The following is a 26,291-nucleotide window of genomic DNA, read 5'->3' as shown; positions in this document are numbered from 1 at the left end:
TATTTTTGTGGGGCAGAAGCTTTTCGGGCCTGTGAATGTGTGTCTAATGGTTGTGCTGCCTACATGCTGCTGTTTAATGGTTGGTTGTGGTTGTTGGATGGTTACCTTTGTGATTGTGTCATACCGATAAACACCATAGCAAAACATTTGCTTCATGAACTTTATGTATTTATCTTAAAGTCATTATTTGTCACATCTCTTAAACCCATTTGGGCAAGCTGTCAATTCTGTTTGGCTTTTTTGTTTTGATTTGAGGCTTTCCGTCTGCTGAACACTTTTCTTCACATTGCATGACGTACAATGTTAGTGTTTTCTTTTTTCACATATTTGCACTTTGTCAAGTACACTTCTCTGTTAATAAAATCAGCCTGGTCTCATAGACTAGACGTAACATAGCAAACGTAAATCTGGGGGACACACATTTGGTATGGTTGCATAACTTAACCTTTTCACATGCGAGTTCCAAATATCTCTAATGGTTGACCCAGTGTGAGTTTATTTATGCACGTGATGCACGTCAGAATTCACTCACTGTTCCAAAATATGATTGTTACGCAACAGGACTGTGAATCCGCGCTGCCCTCAAACTAAGGCAGGCTGCCTTCTTTTATCTATAGGCTGTTTCAACTTGTCAATTTCAAACAAGTTTTATTTTCAAACAACAGTTTGAATTTAGGTGCGTTCCGCCTCCTCATTAATTCACACAAAAGTAGGCCATTTCACTTTTGCAGACAATTTATGTTCTGGGCTTTACTGAGCCGGACAAACTTCCCCGAGCACTTCCCAATTGTTTCCGCAGATCAAGAATGCAGACATTTGCGCACCTCCAGTCAGAACAGAACCTGCACAAACTTTTCACATTTTCTGGCTGGTGCTTGCTTCGCCTTCATTGTTGTTTTCATTACTACATGATAATATCTTTGACATGTGTTTGTTTCTATTAAAGTAAGTGCCTTGTTAAGTTATAATAGTTTCTGTACGTCGTGTTATGTCATTTCTACTGTAGCTCACTGTATGTATGGAGCATAATATATTTGTGTGCATTCCTTATAACCGCAGACACGCGAGGCAACGTTACTAATTGCATAACCTTTATGGTGTTATACTCAGTCGTGCTCATGTAGCTATATTCTTCTATTAGCTCTGTAAAACAATGCTAATTGCGTCAGAGAAGTATTAGCTGGTGTTGTCTTTTGAAGCTACCCTGGCCTTATGACCATGGTTTGTTTTCGTTTGGCCTGTTTAGCATAGCTCTGTTCTGCCCTGCCACCTTGTGGACATCAACAGTTATTGTTTCTTACTGTTTTTATTGTAGTGTTGTTATGTTACTTCTTTGTAAAATAGTTTTATTGCTATATCCTGATATTGCATTATAATTACTAATAATTCCTCTTTATTCTGTACTTTCAGAAACCACACACACCAACAGTATTGAACATTATTTGCCAATATCATAACTGGAGCTGAAAACTGAGGCCATCTTTTGTATGCTAGTGTACACTCCTTAACAGTTGTACTGGATGAAAACACAGCAAGAAAGCACATAGGCCTATATGTAGTAGTCGTCTTTTTTATTGAAGTATTGGTGGTGGTTGAACAACAACAACAAAAACAACAACAAACCCCCCTCCCCCACATAGTATCATGGCAGATTACCGGTCAAGTCACCTGTCAAGTCAGTCAGTCAGTCAGTAATTGCTGCAGATGTGCTCAACAGTGCTTGGGCATAGTTGTACTCCCAAAAGCATGGTGAAACACATAGAGGTGTGTCACAGGCTGAACACGTATACTTTGTCAACCTCGTATGCTTCCTTCTCCTGGCGCCAGACAGGCAGACTTTGCCGTGCCTCCGTGTGCGACTACCTTGAGCAGCAGTTTAAGGGACTTTGCAGGGAAAATGCCGTGCAGTGAGGTGTAGGGGATTGTCTGCAGAGAGGACGGCCCCCAGTGGATTGGCGCTGAGGGGTGTGGTGCTCCTCCAGCAGCTCTCTCGTGAGGTTTTCTCTGTACTTTTGGTAGGTAATTACTTTACCTGTGGGGGAGAGGGAGTGGGGAGGATGATGAGGCAGTGGGCAGGTGGGTGAGATATTGTCACTATAATTGCATAGTGGTACTGTATGTGATTTGTATGTGAACTGTACATCCAGTTCCAAAAAATACCTTGTTCAGTAATCATCTCACCTGTTAGTCGGTGAACTATGTAGCCATTGAGGGCAACAGTGTCGATCAGGTGGAAAAATATCTTCTTATACCACTTAGTAGCTTTCCGAGCGCATTCCACAAAGCTGTTTATCATGTCTGCATTATCCACTGCCCCCATTTTGACATTATAGTGAAGCACACAGTCTGGTTTGATCTTTAACTCTCCCGTCAGGTGGTCCACCTTCCCTGTGGCCGACATGGTTGCTGTCTGGACAGTGGAGAGGACATGGACGTCTCGTTTGTCATGCCACTTTACTGCCAGTTGTTGACTGTTCTCCTTGAACTCCACCTCCCCTCTCTGCATCTTCCTGCATCCGAATGCTGGCATCCCCTTCCTGTTAGACCTGACTGTGCCACAGGCTCCTGTGCTGTTGGAAGAGCAGAAGCTGGAAGTGTGTGGGACTGCTGTACCAATTGTCCCCATACAAAGTGTGTCCCTTGCTGAGATGAGGAGCCAGCATGGTCATCACCGTGGACCTGGACACCACAAGACCCTCATAATGTTGGACGTTACCGTGCTTCTACACCTGCATTGCTTGCTGTTTGGGGTTTTAGGCTGGGTTTCTGTACAGCACTTTGAGATATCAGCTGATGTACGAAGGGCTATATAATGAATTTGATTTGTTTTGATTTGACGTCAGTGGTGGACCCTGGGTAAACTATAATGTCCCGGACAAATCCTGTCTTCACGTCGCACATGACAAAGAACTTGACCCCAAACCTGTGCCTTTTGGAGGGAATATATTGACGGAACGCCAGCCTACCCTTCCATAACATCAGGGACTCATCAATGAATAGGTCCTTGTATGGCACAAAGAACTGACCAAATGTTGATGTCAGGCTGGTAAGAACATTTCTTATTTTGTGTAACGGGTCATTTAGGTTGGCAGTAGCATTGTTGACGAAATGTAGGCATTTGCAGCAGAACTAGGAAGCGGTCTTGGGAAAAGAGGGTGCCAAAGAAGAGAGTTGTAAACATCTCTGTGCTCTGTGTTCCAGTATTCTCTTAGGGAATTATTCTTTACTATCCCCGTGAGAAGGACTGTCACCAGGAAGGTATACATTTCACTAATTGTGGTTGCCACCCATTTAGCAAGTCTCCCCCTCACTCCTGGCTCTCTCTTCTCTTGTAGCTCCAAGGCATAACGATTGGTCTCCTCTACTATGTCTCCCACCAGCTCCTCTGTCAGAAACAGCTTGAAGCACTCTGCCTCAGAGGGAAATGGCAAGGGGCTTTGCACTCCAGACTGGAACTCATCAAAGCAAACAGCAGGGCCAGGAGGAGTGAAATGGCTGGCAGCCTTCCAGCTACCACAGACTTCCTGTACTTCATCCACTGTTGGTCTGCCTCCATCACCATCAGCATCTTCAAAGTGACCTGGGACTTCGTCAGTGGACAAGGGGTCCTCAGATTCAGGGATCTCAATGGCTCAAGGTTTGGGAGCCGCTCCTCACTTTCACTATCACTGTCAGAATCTTATTACTGACTTCCATACTCTGACTCATTGTCAGAATTTATAAAAAATCTCCAGAATTTCCGCATTTGTGAGTCTCCTTTTGAAAGACATTGCGAAAGCTACAGCTTAGCTCACTAGCTACACACATAAATAACAACACTGAATGGCTCAGAGTGGGAGTGAGAGGTTACGTGATTGACTGCATGCACGCGCCACTTGTATCAATAAATCACTGTCAGAAAACGGTTTGTTTGGTAATTATTTATTTATTTATTTACTGTTCTATTCACGTTTTCAAGTACTGGTGACAAATCATGCATTCCGATTCTTTCATAGATTACAATGGACACATATTATGTGTGTAAAATACTTTTTTTATGGTTGTACTGATTATGATGAGTTAAGCTAATTCCAGCTACAGTATGTGTGGAGCCATGTTTGTTGACATACAATGCATTCTGGGTTTCACGTCTGTCGGACCGAAGATTTTTCAAGTAAACCTCCAGAAGTTAATGATGGGATGTGAACGATGGTAGACAACACACTCCCTTCAACATGCATACTATAAATAGACCAAACTCATCTTGTCTCCTCCTATTATCTTTGGCTGATTCAAAAAAACAAACATGGCGGCACGCACAAACTACCCATCGTCGGATAACGTTCGATTTCTAGAAACTGTTTTACTCAAATATTTTGATCAATGGTGAGCTCACCCCATGATGTGATTAATTATGCTGTAGCTACTTCTGTGAATGTCTGAACATTGCATCCAAAAAATAAACTGGTCACATTCAGGACATAACTTTGTAAGGACTGTGTTTGTGCAAAAGGTTTCTGTGAAAAAACAGTGTGGCCAGCTAAAATGCTGCCTGTTGCGTCAATCGAGACTGGATGTTCTAAATAAGCATTCTGATCACACCCGTTTGTTGGTACGTGTGAAAAGGTTAAGGCAAAAACAAAGGAGTGTGGTTGGTCGGGATGAATGGATGGGGAGGCGTATAAGGCATGTAGCCTACATCCCGAGGGTTATGTGTTTGAATCTCATCATGGACCATTTTAGCTAATTAGCAACTTTGCAACTACTTACTACTTTTTAGCTTCTCTGCAACTACATAGCATGTTAGCTAACCCTTCCACTAACCTTAACCCTTTTAACCCCATCTTTTAAAATTAACCCTAACCTTAACCCCTAACCTAGATAACTTTACCCACATAGCTAACTTTAGCATTAGCCACCTAGCCATCTAGCTAACATTAGCCACAACAAATAGAAATTTGTAAAATATCATGCGTATTGCACATTTGTAACATATTGTACCAATTGCAATTTGTAACATATCATACCAATTGTAATTCGTAACACATCATATGAAATGGATGATGGACATCCATCCACAAATGAATACATACCATACGAAACGTAACATATCATACAAAATGGAGTGAGACATATTTACATGTACTATATTACGTCTGTCTACCTGTGTCCAGGTTGGTAAGATACACACTCCGAAACAAAATTGAGTGAAGAAGAGCACTTTGAAGGCAGTTCACTGAAAATGAACAAAAACTGACCCAAAACAAACCGAATTCAGAACACTGAGGAAAATGCACTCAATTAATAAAACAATACAGCAATAAACCCAAATAAGCAATACACTGTGGGGTAGCAACTGCTGCACAAAAATGTAATGAATCAAAACAAGGAAAAATTATCCAGTGAAAAAGTTCTTCCTGCTATGCTCTGCGTCCACCTGGCCCCCTACCCAGAATGCTCTCACCTCTGCTCGTCCACAGCACACTACCAGGCCATACTAGTAGAGTATCTGTATCAGTGTCTGCCTCCACAGAGAGAAAACCACAGTGTTCTCTCATGTGGATGTTTTGCCTCCACAGAGAGAAAACCACAGTGCTCTCTCATGTGGCTGTTTTTCTTTTCGCCGGGGCTGTCTGTTTTGAAGCCTGTGTAGAATTATTCCCTTGGTGTAAGATGGGGGGACAAGAGGCGCTCAGTGCTGCCTGAAATCCAAGCCTCTCACCAACGCCCTATCAGAACTCTGGGAAAGTCGTGCTCCGGGCGAAGTCAACTTGGCTGCGGTCTGAGCCAAATATTTTGTGAAGCGCTGCATGCCTGCATGTTATTGTTGGGGCCATTCGAGCAATTTGTACACTTGTACACGTATGTACATACTAGCACTCTATACCGCAATGCAGTTGTGAGTATAATAGGCATTCAATATTACACTACAACATCAGTCTAACTGAATATACAGTAGATGTTATGTTGGCTGCAGTGGTGGAAAAATGACCCAATTTTCATACTTAGCTAAAAGTAAAGACACCTTAGTAGAAAATGTTGTGAAAGTAACCCAGTAAAATTCTATTTGAGTAAAATACTAAAAGTATTTGGTTTTCAAAAGTAAATGTAATTGCAAAAATATACTTAAGTATCAAAAGTAAAGTCAAAAATCATATCAAAGGCTCATATTAAACAAACCAGACAGCACAATTTTCATGTTTGAATTTTTTATTTTACGGATAGCCAGGGGCACACTCCAATACTCAGACATCTTTTACAAACTAAGCATGCTTGTTTACTCTTCAAACACACCGACAGCGTCATTGCGCAAAAAAGCACGCAGCATCTGAATATGTATGCAACAAAAGTTCAACATTCACCTTCTGCTACCATTTCTGTCAAGCCGTCTAGGCATAGTTTCACACATACCTTCGATAAATCCAACACATGCACCACACCGAACGCACTCCAACTGCCTCTGCAACGCAATGCTGCAAGGCAAACACATCGATGCTGTCGGTGTGATCAAAGCGTTAGTGAGTCTGCCAGATCAGAGACAGTAGGGACGACCAGGGATGTTTTTGTTGATAAGTGTGTGAATTGGACCATTTTCCTGTCATGCTAAGCATTCAAAATACAGTATAACGAGTACTTTTGGGTGTCAAGGAAAATGTACGGGGTAAAAAGTACATTATTTTCTTTAGGAATGTAAAAGTTTTCAAAAATATAAATAGAAAAGTAAAATACAGACACACCAAAAACTACTTAAGTAGTACTTTAAAGTTGTTCTACTTAAGTACTTTACACCACTGGTTGGCTGAATGTTCCAGACAGGGTCCTGAATGTTCTTCAGCTGGTGAACCTCGTCTTGTGTTGGGCAATGGCAGCTGATGCGGCAGAACTTCATGAGCTACCTAATGTTAGCTAGCAAAGTTACAAATCACATTGCCAGATAGCTGCTGGCTAATTACATTGATTTGCTTTGTAATGGCTAACCTGCGTATTATGAAAGCTAGCAAGATTTAGACTTCGATAGACAAATGCAGTTTGTTAGCTAGCTAAGTTAATTACGTTACCTCTGCTCGACTTCTAAGTAAGGTAACCATTAAATGTTAACGTCACCCCAGCAACCTATGCTGGTTGTACTTTGTACATCCAGGTACTGAGCACCACAACACGACTAAAGTAACATTAGCTACCTGTTGACAATGATTCTCATTGAGATGCAGAAGCGCTTGTACTTTCGTGTAGTGAGAAAATTCTTGATTTTTCTAACACAGATTATATGTTAATAACATATTAACCCAATGAGTCCCACGAGACGCCGGCAAGTTTTGGACTTATAACCCCTTTTAAACGTAGTGTGTTTGAGCTATATCCTCAAACAATATATATTTCTTCTCCATCCGTTGGTGCCAACCATTAGTCTGTGTGATCAACGGGTGCTGAGCTAGAGCGGTGTTTGTGAGACAAGAGTGGATGGCGAAGGGCCCCGTGGCCAGGTCTTTTTTTTTATACAAAAACGTCTGTAGAGTCCAAATGGTTTAAGCTACAATCTATTAAAACCTATTTCTGAAAAGCTGAGACTCTCCCGAACACACACGTTTTGCTCTATGATGCTCACAAGCTACATAAGAGTCGTTAGAAAGTAAGGGGTTATTCTAATCTACATAGCAGATCATACCAAATCCAAGGACATAGTGTCTGTAATAAACTCACATAGTTGCCGTCACAAACATCAAACGCCACACAGTTCTATTCATTTCCCACTGAGCAAACTATTTATGCGCTTACAGCATTCATATAAATCCATTTATATCTGTCAATAAAACTCATGAATGCGACTGTTTGTCAAATTATTTTGTGTTGTACACGGTTGTCCTGAAATTGAAATCGTAAACACTTAATTGTGTTTGGACATGCAGATGAAAGTGAAAGTCAGATAAATGAAAGTCAGATAAATGAAAAGCCGATTTTTGGTGGGTTTGGGGACTGACAGAGTAAATTTACATATGCAGTGAAAGAGCAACGGTGACATTTCCCTTTAAGGCCATAGCTTCTCTCCCACCAAGCTTCACCGCCAAATACGTCACCCACACACACAACAGCTTTAGAAACATCAAACACAACAGCTTTAACATGCAGATGTTTTCAGGATTGGTTTCCCATTCTAACATGAGAGTCTACCCAGATGCTCTCTCTATGCAACATACTGTATGTAAATGGATACCCATCTTGGATACCCAAGACATCATGTAGCTTTAGTATTATGTTTCTTTAGAATGTTGATAATGGCTAGATGGTTAGTGGCTTATGTATTACTGGACAAAAATATAAACGTAACATGGAAAGTGTTGGTCCAATGTTTCATGAGCTGAAAGAAAAGATCCCAGAAATTTTCCATACGCACAAAAAGCTTGTTTCTCTCAATGTATGTACACAAATTTGTTTACATCCCTGTTAGTGAGCATTTTTGACTTTGCCAAGATAATCCATCCACCTGACAGGTGTTGCATGTCAATAAGCTGATCACAGGATGATCATTACACAGGTGCACCTGCACTCTAAAATGTGCAGTTTTGTCACACAACACAATGACACAGATGTCTCAAGTTTTGAGGGAGCATGCAGCTGCAGGAATATCCACCAGAGCTGTTGCCAGAGAATTGAATGTCCATTTCTCTACCATAAGCCGCCTCCAACATGTGTTGATGTCAATGTTGTGAACAGAATGCCCCATGGTGGCAGTGGGGTTATGGTATGGGCAGGCATAAACTACAAACACAATTGCATTTTATCGATGGAAATTATAATGCACAGAGATATCGTGGCGAGATCCTGAGGCCCATTGTCGTGCCATTCATCCGCCGCCATCACCTCATGTTTCAGCATGATAATGCACGGCCCCATGTCACAAGGATCTGTCCACAATTCCTGGTAGATGAAAATGTCCCAGTTCTGCCATTGACTGCATACTCACCAGGCATGTCACCCATTGTGCTTGCTTGGGATGCTTTGGATCGATGTGTACGGCAGCGTGTTCCAGTTCCCACCAATATTCAGCAACTTCGCACAGCCATTGAAGAGAAGCGGGGCAACATTCCACAGGCCACAATCAACAGCCTGATCAACTCTATGTGAAGGAACTACATTGGACTTTGAAGAAAACTGCAAACCACTTATCCTGAGGCTGAATTTATTGTAGCTGGGGAATTTAACAAAGTAAATCTGAGGAAAACGCTACCGAAGTTCTATCAACACATTCCCTGTAGTACTCATACTTCAAAATGATTAAAGTGACCAGTGATTTCATGTCTATGCACATAAGGCAGCAGCCTCTAAAGTGCAGGGTTGAGTAACAGGGTGGTAGCCGGCTAGTGACAGTGACTAAGTTCACGGCATGGTGGAGGCTGGTTAGTGATGGTTATTTAACAGTCTGATGGCATTGAGATAGAATATGTTTTTCAGTCTCTCGGCCCCAGCTTTGATGCACCTGTACTGACCTCGCCTTCTGGATGATAACGGGGTGAACAGGCAGTGGCTCGGGTGGTTGTTGTCCTTTATGATCTTTTTGGCCTTCCTGTGACATCAGATGATGTAGGTGTCCTGGAGGGCAGGTAGTTTGCCTCCGGTGATGCATTGTGCAGACCGCACTATCCTCTGGAGAGCCTTACGGTTGTGGGCGGAGCAGTTGCCGTACCAGGCGGTGATGTAGCCCGACAGGATGTTCTCGATTGTGCATCTGTAAAAACATCTGAGTGTTTTTCGGTGACAAGCAACATTTCTTCAGCCTCCTGAGGTTGCACAGGGCGGGGTCGAGACCCAGGGTCACGAGCTTAAAATGATGGGTTTGAAGGATACTATGGTGTTAAATGCTGAGATGTAGTCGATGAACAGCATTCTTACATAGGTATTCCTCTTGTCCAGATGGGTTAGGGCAGTTTGCAGTGTGATTGCGATTGCATCGTCTGTGGACCTATTGAGGCGGTAAGCAAATTGGAGTGGGTCTAGGGTATCAGGTAGGGTGCGGGTGATATGATCCTTGACTAGACTCTCAAAGCACTTCATGATGACAGAGGTGAGTGCTACGGGGCGATAGTTGTTTAGCTCAGTTACCTTAGCTTTCTTGGGAATAGGAACAATGGTGGCCCTCTTGAAGCATGTGGACACAGCAGACTGGGATAGGGATTGATTGAATATGTCAGTAAACATACCAGCCAGCTGGTCTGCGCATGCTCTGAGGCTGCGGATGGGATGGCGTCAACCTTGCGAGGGCTAACATGTTTAAATGTTTTACTCACGTTGGCCCCGGTGAAGGAGAGCCTACAGGTTTTGGTAGCGGGCCGTGTCAGTGGCACTGTATTGTCCTCAAAGCGAGCAAAGAAGTTGTCTAATTTGTCTGGGAGCAAGACGTCGGTGTCTGTGACGGGGGTGGTTTTCTTTTTGTAAGTTTCTGTTTTAGTTTCTGTCTATAGGCAGGGAGCAACAAAATGGAGTCGTAGTCAGATTTGCCGAAAAGAAGGCAGGGGAGGGCTTTGTATGCGTCACGGAAGTTAGAGTAGCAAGGATTCAGAATGCTGCCAGCTCTACTCGCGCATTCGATATGCTGATCAAATTTAGGGAGAATTGTTTTCAGATTAGCTTTGTTAAAATCCCCAGCTACAATAAATGCACCCTCAGGATATATATTTTCCAGTTTACATAGAGTCCAGTGAAGTTCTTTCAGGGCCATCGAGGTGTCTGCTTGGGGGGGATATACACAGCTGTGATTATAATCGAGGAGAGTTCTCTTGGTAGATAATGCGGTTGGCATTTGATTGTAAGGAATTCTAGGTCAGGTTAACTGAAGGACTTGAGTTTCTGTATGTTTTTATGATTACACCACAAATCGTTAATCATAAGGCATACACCCCACCCTTTTTCTTACCAGAGAGATGTTGGTTTCTGTCAGCCCGTTGCGTGAAGAAACCGGGTGGCTGTACCGACTCTGATAACATATCCTGAGTGAGCCATGTTTCCGTGAAATACAGAATGTTACAATCTCTGTCTCTCTGGAAGGCAACCCTTGCTCGTGTTGTCAAGAGACTGGACATTGGCGAGTAGTATACTCGGGAGCGGTGAGCGATGTGCACGTCTACAGAGCCTGACTAGGAGGCCGCTCCGTCTGCCCCTTCTGCAGCGCCGTTGTTTTGGTTTGGCTACTGGGATTAAATCCATTGTCCTGGGTGGTGGTCCAAACAAAGAATCCGCTTCGGGAAAGTCGTATTCCTGGTCGTAATGTTGGTAAGTTGACGTTGCTCTTATATCCAATAGTTCTTCCTGGCTGTATGTAATAAGACTTAAGATTCCATGGGGTAACAATGTAAGAAATAATACATTAAAAAAACGAAATTCTGCATAGTTTCCTAAGAACGCGAAGCGAGGCGACCATCACTGTCGGCGCCATCTTGTAAAAATATGATTTCATATGTGTTATTTCATAGTTTTGATGTCTTCACTATTTTTCTACAAAGTAGAAAATAGTAGAAAATAAAGAAAAATCCTTAAATTAGTAGGTGTCCAAACTTTTGACAGGTACTCAATATATATATACAGCTGAAGTCGGAAGTTTACATACACTTAGGTTGGAGTCATTAAAACGCGTTTTTATACCACTCCACAAATTTCTTGTTAACAAACTATAGTTTTGGCAAGTCAGTTAAGACATCTAATTTGAGCATGCCAGATTTGAGCATTTTTCCAACAATTGTTTACAGACAAATTATTTCACATATAATTCACTGTATCAAAATTGCAGTGGGTCAGAAGTTTACATACACTAAGTTGACTGTGCCTTTAATCAGCTTGGAAAATTCCAGAAAATGACGTCATGGCTTTTGAAGCTTCTGATAGGCTAACTGACATAATTTGAGTCAATTGGAGGTGTACCTGTTTATGTATCTCAAGGCCTACCTTCAAACTCAGTGTCTCTTTGCTTGACTTCATGGGAAAATCAAAAGCAAAGACCTCAGAAAAAAAATTATAGACCTCCACAAGTCTGGTTCATCCTTGAGCAATTTCCAAATGCCTGAAAGTACCACGTTCAACTGTACAAACAATAGTATGCAAGTATGTACACCGTGGGACCACGCAGCCATCATACCGCTCAGGAAGGAGACGTGTTCTGTCTCCTAGAGATGAATGTACTCTGGTGCGAAAAGTGCAAATCAATCCCAGAACAACAGCAAAGGACCTTGTGAAGATGCTGGAGGAAAGCGGTACAAAAGTATCTATATCCACAGTAAAAATGAGTCCTATATCGACATAACCTGAAAGGCCACTCAGCAAGGAAGAAGCCACTGCTCCAAAACCGCCATAAAAAAGCAAGATTACGGTTTGCAACTGCACATGGGGACAAAGATCGTACTTTTTGGAGAAATGTTGTGGCAAAATGTCTTAAGGGTAACAAAGTCAAGGTATTGGAGCGGCCATCACAAAGCCTTGACCTCAATCCCATAGACAATTTGTGGGCAGAACTGAAAAAGTGTGTGCCAGCAAGGAGGCCTACAAACCTGACTCAGTTACACCAGCTCTGTCAGGAGGAATGGGCCAAAATTCACCCAACTTATTGTGGGAAGCTTGTGGAAGGCTACCCGAAACGTTTGACCCAAGTTAAAAAATGTAAAGGCAATGCTACCAAATACTAATTGTGTATGTAAACTTCTGACCCACTGGGAATGTGATGAATGAAATAAAAGCTGAAATAAATCATTCTCTCTACTGTTATTCTGACATTTCACATTCTTAAAATAAATTGGTGATTCGAACTGATCAAAGACAGGGAATTTTTACTAAGATTAAATGTCAGGAATTGTGAAAAACTGAGTTTAAATGTATTTGGCCAAGGTGGATGTAAACTTCTGACTTCAACTGTATGTATGTGTACACTCCGGACATTGCCAATCCTAATATTTATATAATTCTTATTTCCATTATTTTACTTTTAGATTTGTATATATTGTTGTGAATTGTTAGATACTACTGAACTGTTGGAGCTACGAACATAAACATTTTGCTACACCCGCAATTACGTCTGGTGAATATGTGTATGAATATATGTGACCAATAACATTTTATTTGATGTTGTGCTGCATGAGGCCACAAGTGATGGTCACACCAGATAATGACTGGTTTTCTAATCCAGGTCCCTACCTTTTTTTTAAGGTATCTGTGACCAACAAATGCATTTCTGTATTCCCAGTCATGTGAAATCCATAGATTAGGACTTAATTCATTTATTTCAATTGACAGATGTTCTTATATGAACTGTAACTCAGTAAAATCTTTGAAATTGTTACATGTTGCGTTTATATTTTTGTGCAGTATAGTAGTGACTGACTCATCACTCTCCACCTTTGGCAGGTAGTCTAAAATACAATGTACTTTGGGGCCATCTAGTGGTCAATATGAAAAAGGAATTTCCACAATGGGCTGACTGAAATGTTCATGAAACTGTTATGATTATGGATCAGAACAGATCGTATGCTGAGTGTCAGAACAGATCGTATGCTGTTTAAATGGAGTATACATGTATGTTTATGACTGACTGTTTATGGATTGCAGTTAGCAGCCAAACGACTGTAATTATGCTGTACATTATACTGACATGTAGTCTATATGTAGCGTGTTTATCTGAGGATTCAGCCAAGGTCAGTTTTGAAGGTGGTATTAATTGAAGTGCAATATATCTTTCCATTGAGTTTTGAGTTCCATGGGGACTTTCTTGTCAACAGTTAAATCTTCCTAGTGCAGGATATGACATGACTTCCAGTGGGCATCCAATGTGACACAATGTGTGTGTGTGTGTGTGTGTGTGTGTGTGTGAGTGTCACATTGGATGCACACACACACACACACACACACACACACACACACACACACACACACACACACACACACACACACACACACACACACACACACACACACACACACACACACACACACACGCAAACAAACCTGTGCTCTGATCTGGCTTGTCTCCAGTTTTCTACTAGGGTAAAGAGCAGTGCCCTGTGGACCACTGCTACTCAGTTGACAGAAAATCCAAGGCAGGCTCAGTGACAACCTTCCGCCTCCCCACTACCCTACAGGACAAGGACCAGGCAGACACAACCCATTCCTCTCTGCACAACCTCCGCCCCAGTGGACCCTCTATGTTCTGTCCTAAGACCATAAGCAGGAACAGGGACAGCCTTTGCCTTCCCCTTCTACCCATGCCCCAGAGGAAACTCTCTATCCAGTCTACAGAAGACCATAGGCAGGCAGAAAGAGCCTGTTCCCCTCCCTCCTAACACCAATGGACAGAACCTTCCTTCCTCTCTACCCCAAAGGACAGAATACCATAGGCAGACAGACTCCGACCTCTACTCTCCCTACTACCCCAGATGACAGAAGACCATAAGCAGGCCAGGCAGACTCAGCCCTCTCCCCTCTCAACTCACCCCATGGACAGAGAACCATAGGGCAAATACACTATACACTGCGCTTTCCCCAGCGAACACAGACCTCTCCTCCCTATTACCACCCCACAGGACCATGAGCAGACTGATACAGCCCTCTTCCCTCCCTACTACCCCAGAGGACCAATAGCAGCATAAGACATCCCCGAGGCCTGTTCCCCCTCCCTCCCCTCTCAGAAAGACCGGCGTGATGAGTGACGGGTCCTCCCTCAGCCATGTCACAGTTCTTAGGGGCCCGGTGCGCCATAAACACAGTTTCCCACACAAACACAAAGCCCAGTGACCATTTTACTGCTCTTAAACAGTTTTTGTAGCTTTGGCCCCTTTTAAAGAGACCAAGAGTTGACAAACACATAAAGCATAGTGGGTTTTTAGGAACTAGGCCAAAGTGTGTCTATGAGTATATGAACGTGACTGTATTGTTTAAGCCAAGTGACATATGTTCAGTGAAAGACCCTGGTAAATTAAAGTAGAGTGGCCAATGTGAAGTGATCTTTGTTGGTGTTTTAGTTGAGGGTGTGGTGTCACTGTACCTCCAACAGGTGGCAGTCATGTGCCAGGCAGTGTAACCATAGAGGTCCTCAGTGGCGAAATGAAAAAGGTTCTAGGTTTTATTTCTCTCTGAATAACTTTCAATCAACACTAGAACTAGGTTTTTAACATTTAACATGTGGAATTAGCAATACAGATGATCCTATCTCTGATGAATCAATCTATTTACATAATGTCAACTGTTTTTGGATGCATCCAAAATCCAGTAATCAAACTATTTGAGCCATTATAGCGTTTTCTCACTTGCAAATTTCTCTGTAGTCTGTGCGCCTTCCTTCCACCACATACCTTCCCATGTTTTTTTGATGCATCGTACACAAGTTATGTGTTTGTTACTGTATAGCTTCAAACCCCATGTTAACCAGTAACATTGAGGTACATGTTTTCTCTTCATCACCCTTAGGGTACTTTCTGTGTGGAGGTAAAATATCTCAAACAACTATCTGTTGGGTTGACTGATATTAATTCTTCCCTTGTGTTGGACTATATTTCACAGCTTCGATAAATCAATATATCAGAGCCTTGTCCTTGTCTCGGAATGTTGCATTTTATCCCAGCTCTATTCCCACCACAACAATCCATTGCACTCCATTCCCGGCCTTCCTACGGTTTCCCTGACATTACCAGAAAGACCATGGAGAGGAGAGAGCACATGGCATAAGGGATGATTTATAGGAATTCAATTTTTACGGTTTCTTATTCTGTAGGTGGACCAGGTTGAGGAATAAGGGTTGAAACCGAAGTCCTGTCAAACACAATTGGAATCAGCAGGTCTTTGTGAGAGATTGGAGAGAGTTGAGTTCTCTCTACTGACATTATTGACTGAAGAAACTGTGACGTTTTTGTGGCTTCTGCTTTAATCAGGATTAATCGTCAAATAGAATTGGCTATTTATTCAGATGATTCAACAACATTGGTTTAACACTATCTATCCAGCATCCTGTTGCTGGGATCACTGCTGATTTTCAATAAGATACTGCAAGACATAATATAAAGACTTCAGAATGCAGAGTTCATTCTAGCAAACACTCCTCTATCAAGAATTATAAAACGGGTGGGTCTAATCCTGAATGCTATGTTATTTTCGACTAACATTTAGTTTTCAACAGCAGAGATTTGCAACATTGTTCCAATATTCAAATTCATGCTCCTGCTGTCCCAAAGTAAAGAACGTGTCGGGAGTCGGGACGAGACAGAAGGGCAGGCAGCATTTTTCAGCCAATAGAAATCATGAATCAACTGGCATAATTTTTATGGATATAAACTGGGCAAAAAAAGAAACGTCCTCTCACTGTCAGCTGCATTTATTTTCAATAACTTAACATGTGTAAATATTTGTATGAAAATAACATGATTCATCAACTGAGACATTAACTGAACAAGTTCCACAGACATGTGACTAACAGAATTGGAATAATGTGTCTCTGAACAAAGGGGAGGTCAAAATCAAAAGTAACAGTATCTGATGTGGCCACCAGCTGCATTATGTATTGCAGTGCATCTCCTCCTCATGGACTGGACCAGCTTTGCCAGTTCTTGCTGTGAGCTGTTACCCCACTCTTCCACCAAGGCACCTGCAAGTTCCCAGACATTTCTGAGGGGAATGGCCCTAGCCCTCACCCTCCGATCCAACAGGTCCCAGACGTGCTCAATAGGATTGAGATCCGGGCTCTTTGCTGGTCATGGCAGAACACTGACATTCCTGTCTTGCAGGAAATCACGCACAGAACAAGCAGTATGGCTGGTGGCATTGTCATGCTGGAGGGTCATGTCAGGATGAGCCTGCAGGAAGGGTACCACATGAGGGAGGAGGATGTCTTCCCTGTAATGCACAGCATTGCTGTTGTAACAGTTAAGCTTCCGTCCCTCTCCTCGCCCCTACCTAGGCTCGATCCAGGGACCCTCTGCACACATCAACAACTGCCACCCACGAAGTATCGTTACCCATCGCTCCACAAAAGCCGCAGCCCTTGCAGAGCAAGGGGAACAACTATTTCAAGGTCTCAGAGCGAGTGACATCACCGATTGAAATGCTATTAGCGCACACCCTGCTAACTAGCTAGCCATTTCACATCGATTACACTCACCCCCCTTTTTACCTCCTCCTTTTCCGCAGAAACCAGTGATCTGGGTCATGGCACCAATGTAACAATTAAGCTTCCGTCCCTCTCCTCGCCCCTACCTAGGCTCAAACCAGGGACCCTCTGCACACATCAACAACTGCCTCCCATGAAGTATGCAGAACAAGGGGAACAACTACTTCAAGGTCTCAGAGCGAGTGACGGTCTCAGAGCGAGAAACGCTATTGGCGCGCACCCTGCTAACTAGCTAGCCATTTCACATCGGTTACACTGTGACACACCGCCCCAGACCATGACGTACCCTCCACCTCCAAGTCGATCCTGCTCCAGAATACAGGCCTCTGTATAACGCTCATTCCTTCGACGACAAGGCTTCTCCCGGTACGGACATTGCATTTTTTTGCCCCAGCCACATCTGTAGTCCTCCTGCCTCCTTGCAGCAAGCCTAAGGCACGTTCACGCAGATGAGCAGGGACCCTGGGCATCTTTCTTTTGGTGTTTTTCAGAGTCAGTAGAAAGGCCTCTTTAGTCTCCTAAGTATTCAAAACTGTGACCTTAATTGCCTACCGTCTGTAAGCTGTTGTTGTCTTAACAACTGTCCCACGGGTGCATGTTCATTAATTGATTATGGTTCATTGAACAAACATGGGAAACCACTGTTTAAACCCTTTACAATGAAGATCTGTGAAGTTATTTGGATTTTTACAAGTTATCTTTTAAAGACAGGGTTCTGAGTTTATAAAAATAATTCATGTTGAAAGGTAAAGCGAAGCGCAGCTAATTTGTAGTCTTTCCAGCTTCAGTTTGAAGTGATTATGTTACTGTAGCTGTGTTGTTGGCTAGCTCCTCTGAACAACAGTGTCCTGACGAGTGAGCACATTTTCTAGGCATTATCGTGCCTCTTAGCTTATTGTTATGGTTGTATCCAAATAAATGTCACTAGAAAACAGTTTAAGCAAATGCAGCTACTTAGCTGTTATTCTGGCGGGCACTTTTTGACCTCACTGTAAGTTAGCCGTAGCTGGCTAGCTAGCAAGCAAGCCAGTGTTTGGCTTCTCGGGCATTATCACTTAATTTTAACACAGATGACTAGTCTAATTATTTTGTCCTCACGTCATGAGAGTTCCGTCATCTTCTTGCTGATTTTTGACCATTGCTCTCTGCTAGCTTTGATCAACTTCACCAGCACCTCAGTGCACATAACACACTTTGATTGATAACCCCCTATCCCCGCCCTGTAGGGGCAGCAGCTATCAGCCCTCTTTAAGACCAATCTACCCCCTGGGATAGTGGACCATAGCTGGACTACACACGCTCCTTTGATCTGCCCCACAAAGCACTCCAGCGTATTTAACTTTAGATTAGATACCCACCATTTACATAATGGCGTCCTGAGCTATTCTGTTTGCAGATTTAGAGTGACTCAGACAAAACGGGACATTAGTGAGTAGTAATCATGTTAACGCTGCTATCTGAGACCCAGCCAGGGGAGTCCAGGTGCTCTTGGGGTTAATTATCTCTCAAGTCGACCATGATTCAGACTTAAAGGATTGTCTGTGTGCTCTGTGGGCCATTATCAGACCCCCCCTCCCCCCCATGCCCACCTCTGACCCCCTTCCAGTCGCGTGCCTGTGCGCTGATGAATGAAGGGCCCTTAAAACGGCAGGTTTGAATTACCGGCCTGATGATGACTCCAGCAGTGTTGCGGTGCTTGTAACCATTTCTCAGTCCAGACACTGCAGCTGAGATAAAGAAAGGTCGTCTGGACCATTACATCAGGAGCTGAAATGGAACACACACACACACAGACACAGACACAGACACAGACACCACCCCCTCCAGTCTAATCTGTAGTCTCATGAGAAACCAGTGTTTAATCATAAACAGTCACAGTCAGTCCTCAGACGCTCCACATCAGGATTTGACCCAATTTGTGCTGTTGAGGGACCGATGTCTCCAATTCCACAAGAAAGGTTTGCTGCAATCCGTTTCCTGCTGGTTATAAGATTATTCTCTACGGGGAACATGAAGGTGCGAACAAATTACTACTAACCGTGCATATAAATGCATTAAAGGGTTAAATGGTCTGTTGTGATTCCATTCAACTATGCATTGAGCTGGTGAATTATAAAAGGTTGATATGAGTACCACATTGTATTATATTTTTCTCCTTTTAAACCGAGTAATGGATTTGTCATTGTTCTGTGTATAAGAATTACTCACGGTATCTCCTGAACTGGGAGGCCATTGTATAGCTGCTGGGTTGCCATCGGTGATGGCAGACATGAATATCATGATATTATAAGATGGCGCTATAGAGGATAGCTGCCATCTTACGGGCTCCTCCCCAATTCTGCTATTTTGTGTTTTTTTAAAGCAGATTTTTAAAACTTTTTTTGCACATAATATTTCCGCCATAATTTCCTATGACCAAAAACAGATTCTGGACTTCAATCAATCAAATTCAATCAAATGTATTTATAAACCCCTTTTTACATCTGCCGATGTCACAAAGTGCTGTACAGAAACTCAGCCTAAAACCCCAAACAGCAAGCAATGCAGATGTAGAAGCACGGTGGCTAGGAAAAACTCCCTAGAAAGGCAGGAACCTAGGAAGAAACCTAGAGAGGAACCAGGCTCTGAGGGGTGGCCAGTCCTCTTCTGGCTGTGCCGGGTTGAGATTATAACAGTATATGGCCAAGATGTTCAAACGCTTATATATGACCAGCATGGTCAAATAATAATAATAATCACAGTAACTGTCGAGGGTGCAACAGGTCAGCACCTCCGGAGTAAATGTCAGTTGGCTTTTCATAGCCAAGCATTCAGAGTTAGAGACAGCAGGTGCGATAGAGAACGGTAGAGAACAGTGATCAGAACAGTGGTCAATAACCTCGATTATGGATGGAGACTTCTACTTCAACGAGTAGGCAGCTCTGGACGTACTGCTCATTCCGGACCAGGCCCTAATCCCTGGGACTCAAAAGAGAAAGAGACGGCACAAGAGAGGCAAACGAGCGGGCTCCCTGACGAGACTGCGTCGGCGAGTAAATAAACCACCTCTACCCTCTGTTCTATTGGCGAATGTACAATCACTAGAGAACAAACTGGACGAACTCTGTTCAAGACTATCCTATCAACGGGACCTGAAGAACTGTAATGTCCTATGTTTCTCAGAGTCGTAGCTGAACAAGGACGTGGATAATATACATCCAGCTGGTTTTTCTATGTATCATCAAGACTGAACGGCAGCTTCGGGTAAGGTTAAGGGGAGGTGTGTGTCTCTTTGTTAACAACAAATACTCTCTGGTGTTAAGGAAGTATCGAGGTTTTGCTCGCCTGAGGTAGAATATCTCATGATAAACTGCAAAACATACTATTTACAAACCGATGCTGGTATTAAGACTGCACTCAATGAGCTGTATAGGGCCATAAGCACAGAAGAAAATGCACATCAGTCTGACCTCATTTTTACCAGTATACAAGCGGCACTCCTAGTGGACAGTGATTTTAATACAGGGAAACTGAAATCTGTCTGACCTAATTTTTACCAGAATGTCACCTTTGCAACAAGAGACGAAAAATCTCTAGATCACCTCCACAAACAGAAACACATACAAAGCTCTTCCTCGCCCTCCATTTGGCAAATCTGATAACTCTATCCTACTGAGTCCTGCTTATACTATACTCAAACAGAAAGTACCAAAGACACACTCAATACAGAAGTGGTCCAATGAAGCTAAGGTGAGATGCTAAGCTACAGGATAAGATGCTAAGCTACAGGACTGTTTCGCTAGCACAAACTTGAAAATGTTCCGGGATTCATCTGATAACATTGAGGAGTTTACCACATCAGTCACCAGCTTCATTGATGAGTGCATCGACGACGTCATCCCCACAGTGACCATAGGTACATATCCCAACCAGAAGCCATGGATTACAGGCAACATCCGAACGGGACACTAGTCTGGTTGCTTATAAGAAATTCCGCTACGACCTCCGACGAGCCATCAACCAATCAAAACGTCAATACAGGACTAAGATCGAATCCTACTACACCGTCTCCGATGCTCGCTGGATGTGGCGGGGCTTGCAAACAATCATGGATTACAAAGGGAAACCCAGCCGGGAGCTGCTTGGTGACGCGAGCCTACCAGACTAGCTAAATGCCTTCTATGTTCTCTTCGAGGCAAGCAACAACAAACCATGCAGGAGAGCACAAGCTGTTCCGGACGAATGTAAGACCTTTAAACAGCTTAACATTCATAAGGCCGCAGGGCCAGATGGATTACCAGGACATGTACTCAGATCATGTGGTGATCAGGAGGGAAAGGGCAGTGTGGTGCAATAGAGATTGCATCATCTGTGGATCTGTTGGGGTGGTATGCAAATTGGAGTGGGTCTAGGTTTTCTGGGATAATGGTGTTGCTATGAGCCATGACCAGCCTTTCAAAGCACTTCATTTCTACAGACTTGAGTGCTACGGGTCGGTAGTCATTTAGGCAGGTTACCTTGCTGTTCTTGGGCACAGGGACTATAGGGGTCTACTTGAAACATGTTGATGTTACAGATTCATTAAGGGACAGGTTGAAATTGTCAGTGAAGACACCTGCTAGTTGGTCAGCGCATGCTCGGAGTACACATCCTGGTAATCCGTTTGGTCCTGCGACCTGTTTAAAGGTCTTAGTCACATCGGCTACGGAGAGTGTGATCACACAGTCATCCGGAATAGCTGATTATTATCAGTCATTTAATATCTATCCTGTTGCCTAGTCACTTCATTCCTACCTATATGTACATATCTATCTCATACCCCTGCACATCGACTCGTTACTTATCCCGTGTATATAGCCAAATTATTGTGTATTTATTCTTTGTGTTACAATTTTTCTAGAAATTTTCTATTTTTCTCTTTGCATTTTGGGGAATAGCTCGTAAGTAAACATTTCACAATTAGTCTACATTCATGTTTACGAAGCATGTGACAAATGAGCATAAAGCCCAGAGATTCAATGTCCGGTCTATTCCACTTCCTCTCTGCGTCAGCTGGCCATGAGGATGAGTCATTAGAACACACACTCATGCACATACACACACGTTTTTATGTCCATACATTGCTCCATATATTTATATATTCTCAATTCCATTCCTTTACTTAGATTTGTGTGTATTGTGTGTACTGTATTGTTGTGAAATAGATAGATATGACTTGTTAGATATTACTGCACTGTTGGAGCTAGAAACACAAGCATTTCGCTACACCCGCAATAACATCTTCTAAACACGTGTATGTGACCAATAACATTTGATTTGATTTGACATGTACAGTACAAGTCAAAAGTTTGGACACACCTACTCATTCAAGGGTTTTTATTTATTTATTTATTTTACTATTTTCTACATTGTAGAATAATAGTGAAGACATCAAAACTATGAAATAACACATATGGAATCATGTAGTAACCAAAAAAGTGTTAAACAAATACATTTTAGATTTTAGATTCTTCAAAGTAGCCACCCTTTACCTTGATTCCAGCATCTAGTGGAACGCCTTCTTAGAAGAGTGGAGGCTGTTATAGCAGCAAAGGCGGGACCAGCTCTATTTTAATGGCCATGATTTTGGAATAAGATGTTCGAGAAGTATGTGTAAAAAAATTACATACTTTTGGCCATATAGTGTATGTGTTTTTTTTTGGTAATGGAATTTCAAGGCACAAGGCAATATTTCTTTAACATACAGAAGGCAGAAACAAACTAAATAAGAGTTGATATTAGAAACTATATATTAGTGTTGATATTAGTTAGCAGGGGTCTTTACTTCAACATTATTGGGTTTTGATGCATTTTTAATACCTTTCAAGACTTTTTCTGGTAGATGTTTTCAAAGACCCAAGTCTTTGCTCATTCTTAATTTGTTTGGATGGAAAATTGTTGGAAAATGTATGAACTGTATGCCTTAATTTCAACAAAATATATAGACTTAGCTTTCATTTGACACCCAATTTGACATGCTCCTACTGTATGAACTTCGCATGTTGGTGCTTATGGGTCCTTTTACATGGAAATTACCTGAAATTAAAATAGCTATCCGCAAAATATGATTATTCAAAGTCCTCAGCCTTAAATCTGAATCTCCCAACGTAGATTGTAGAACTGCTCTCAAACCTAGTTTATTTTCAAGCTTGAGTATCAGGCTCTCTAACAACTCAAATATGATCATCCCATTTGTTGTTCTACAAATGAAATCCACAGCTATCATCCATTTTCGGGGATACACCTAACATCACAACAGAGACAATGAATCAAGGAGGTGAAAAAAAACAACGAAAATCACTCTTCACACATAGAGAGGAATGTATTCTGGGTGTATGTTGTCAGAGCAGACACCAGAGAGGCATTCCTTCACATAGGTTTTAACGACAAATCAAATAGAGAGTCTTCTACAGTCAACGATCCTTTATCAGGATGTCGCTCTCCGCGACATTCTTTACATGTGTTGCCGCATAAAGTCAACCCTACAGGTTTCAAGTGGTTGCAGAGCCCCTGCAAGATGACCCGGTGAACCCCTCTATCTGCCTGCACATTCCTTCCAATTGGCTGACTGGGAGCTAGGTCCTTATGGCCATAAAGGGCTGGTGTGGCTGATATAGGTCTCCCTCAACTAGCATGCCCTAGTGAAAGGCTTAATCAGAGAGGACGGTGATAACTGCAGCTATGAGGCGATGGGAGAATGGGAGAAAGTCATGAAGCAGTACAGCTGAGCTAGTGGTGTTACTTTATGGATAAGGTGCTACTGATGGCTGTGTGTACATACACACAAACAAACCTGCTTATATGGATTAGTTATATACACAAATACTAACGTGTACACATAAACACACATACAGCCAGTACATATTTCTACACTCAAGGCACAGCTGTCCTCAGAGCAACTGCGTATTGTACATAAAGCCCACTGGGTGCATCCACTCGCACATGCCTTTACACAAAATTACTGTAAATAGCTACTCTGCACACATACCAAATACAGGAATAAATTACCAAGGAGAAAATGGACCCTAATTTCTCCTAATAATTATGTCTGGATCTGAGCTCAAAGGGGAACCATCCATAACCCAATGATTGTGTTTGGTAATACGTTCCAAGGCTCTTTCAATAGTGCTTGTGTGCTCACTGTTGAGAGGGCCAAATATGAGTGCAGTGGTGAAAATGGATGAGATTGTTGCTGCCTCAGTTCAACTGCCAATGCTGAGAGAATGGTTACTGAAGTTTATTCCTTGCTGAAAGCTGAATTCAGAGTGTAAATGAAGGCAATGATTGATTAGGCTTAATTCCGGCAATATTCATTCACTCACCGTAGACATGGAATCTAGCAGGCTGTTTATAAATCACTTAAAAGGCAAAGGAAACTTTTAGTTTCCAAGTCTAACCAAACCACTGTGGTGTCATTTGGACCTATTTTCAGCACTGGCAGGCTGACCTATTTTTCGAAAAGATGCCCAAACTACCAAACATCCATAAAGCACCCCCCCCCCCCCCCCCCTAAAATCACACATGTTCACAAATCACCTTTTGTTGGAAGGGGGGTGGTACAAGTCTGGAACCCATTTCTGCCAGTTTTCAGATAACAACATGAGTAGCACTTCAGTGACACTCCACAGATCACAGGTTAGCGGTGCACACACAATGACTCCATTCATTAACTGGGCCTGAAATACCATTTCACAGCAGATGCCATCTTTCTACCCGCACGCTAGACATTGAGGAGAGACACGGCAATAACACGCTTGAAACATTTTTTTGGCAGCTTTCATCCATAAATGGCTCAGGTATGTGTGTTTAAGAGGGGACAAAAATGACAATAGTGAAATGAAGCAGGAGTTGGTCTGAACTACGATACTGAGGTCACACGTATTAAGTCGCTCGAGGGACCTTGTGTCGGTTTCCAGACGCATCGGGTTCTTCATACCTGATGATAGTATATACACACACACTCCATCCTGGCAGAAAGAAAACCTTTCGTAGAATTCCTTTTCATCGATCACGCCGAGTCAATAGCGCTAATGGCTAGTTTTCAGGACTTCTCACGTTAGAGATGTCAAAAAGGCAGTTGTGTGCAGAGTGACTCCAACCCAAACACGCCATTACCCAGGTGGACCCATGGCACTGTCCGATGGCCTCGGCTCAGAGCGTATCCAATAAATCGACTACAATACACTGCAGCTTCCGAAAGCGATTGCATAATTACAAATAAATGAAGACATCATACATCCTGGATTTCCACAATGATACCCGAGAAAGAGGTCTGTTAGCATAAAGTCCCAGATTAATTGGTATAAATTGGTCATTGACTTTGTGGAGGACGCCCGTCTTAGTCAGTACAGTTACTCAGTACATTATTAGCTGTGAGTTCTGCAATAACCAATGAGCGAGGTGAACAATCCCATGGGTGTCATCCATATAAGGCATTAAACCCAGACTCTATCAATATTTGAAAATAATTTTGCATGTGAGTCGGGGCTACATCGGATGGGCCTTGCATCCGGTTGTTCCAACTTCCACATTGTTTGGAAAAGGTTCCACGTGCCGGTCTACTGCTATATGCAGCTGTCAAGGGGTTGAAAATAGAGGGCGTAAGAGAAAGGGCCGGTGCCAAAATGAAAAAGGACCTAGCCCCCGGCCTCATGCAACACCTATACAGCAGATGTGCCACACTCACAATTAATCGAGCGGTTCGTCCACAAAGGAATTCACTTTTGAGAGGCAAGGAGGTGTGTCTAATTGCACCAGACCTCTGTGACACCGGGGACTTTTCAACAGTATGGGTGAACCATCTCTGGTCTATCCCTTCTTCATTGGATTTCTCTTATCCGACACACACGCTCGCGAACAAACATCTAAACACGCACACTCTCACACACGTGCCCGGTGCAAGAAGGCACACACACACACACATGCTCACATACACTTAGCCTATCTACAGTGAGGCATGTACACACGCACACACAATCTAGTGGCTGCTGAATGAGCTATCTTTTAGCTTACACAGTACATTGCACTGCAGATACTGTACTTTGACATAAAGGATTTCTCTATAAACCTCACTTTGTGATAAAACTGGATGATACTGTAGCATAGCCACTGAAGTTGTATATGCTTACTACACCAAATATCTCCAAATAGTCGGCTGGGGCAT

This window comes from Oncorhynchus clarkii, chromosome 18 (genome assembly GCF_045791955.1).
Source record: "Oncorhynchus clarkii lewisi isolate Uvic-CL-2024 chromosome 18, UVic_Ocla_1.0, whole genome shotgun sequence".
Taxonomy (NCBI): domain Eukaryota; kingdom Metazoa; phylum Chordata; class Actinopteri; order Salmoniformes; family Salmonidae; genus Oncorhynchus; species Oncorhynchus clarkii.
The sequence above is the reverse complement of the archived record's forward strand: the minus strand, read 5'-3'. Positions refer to the sequence as shown.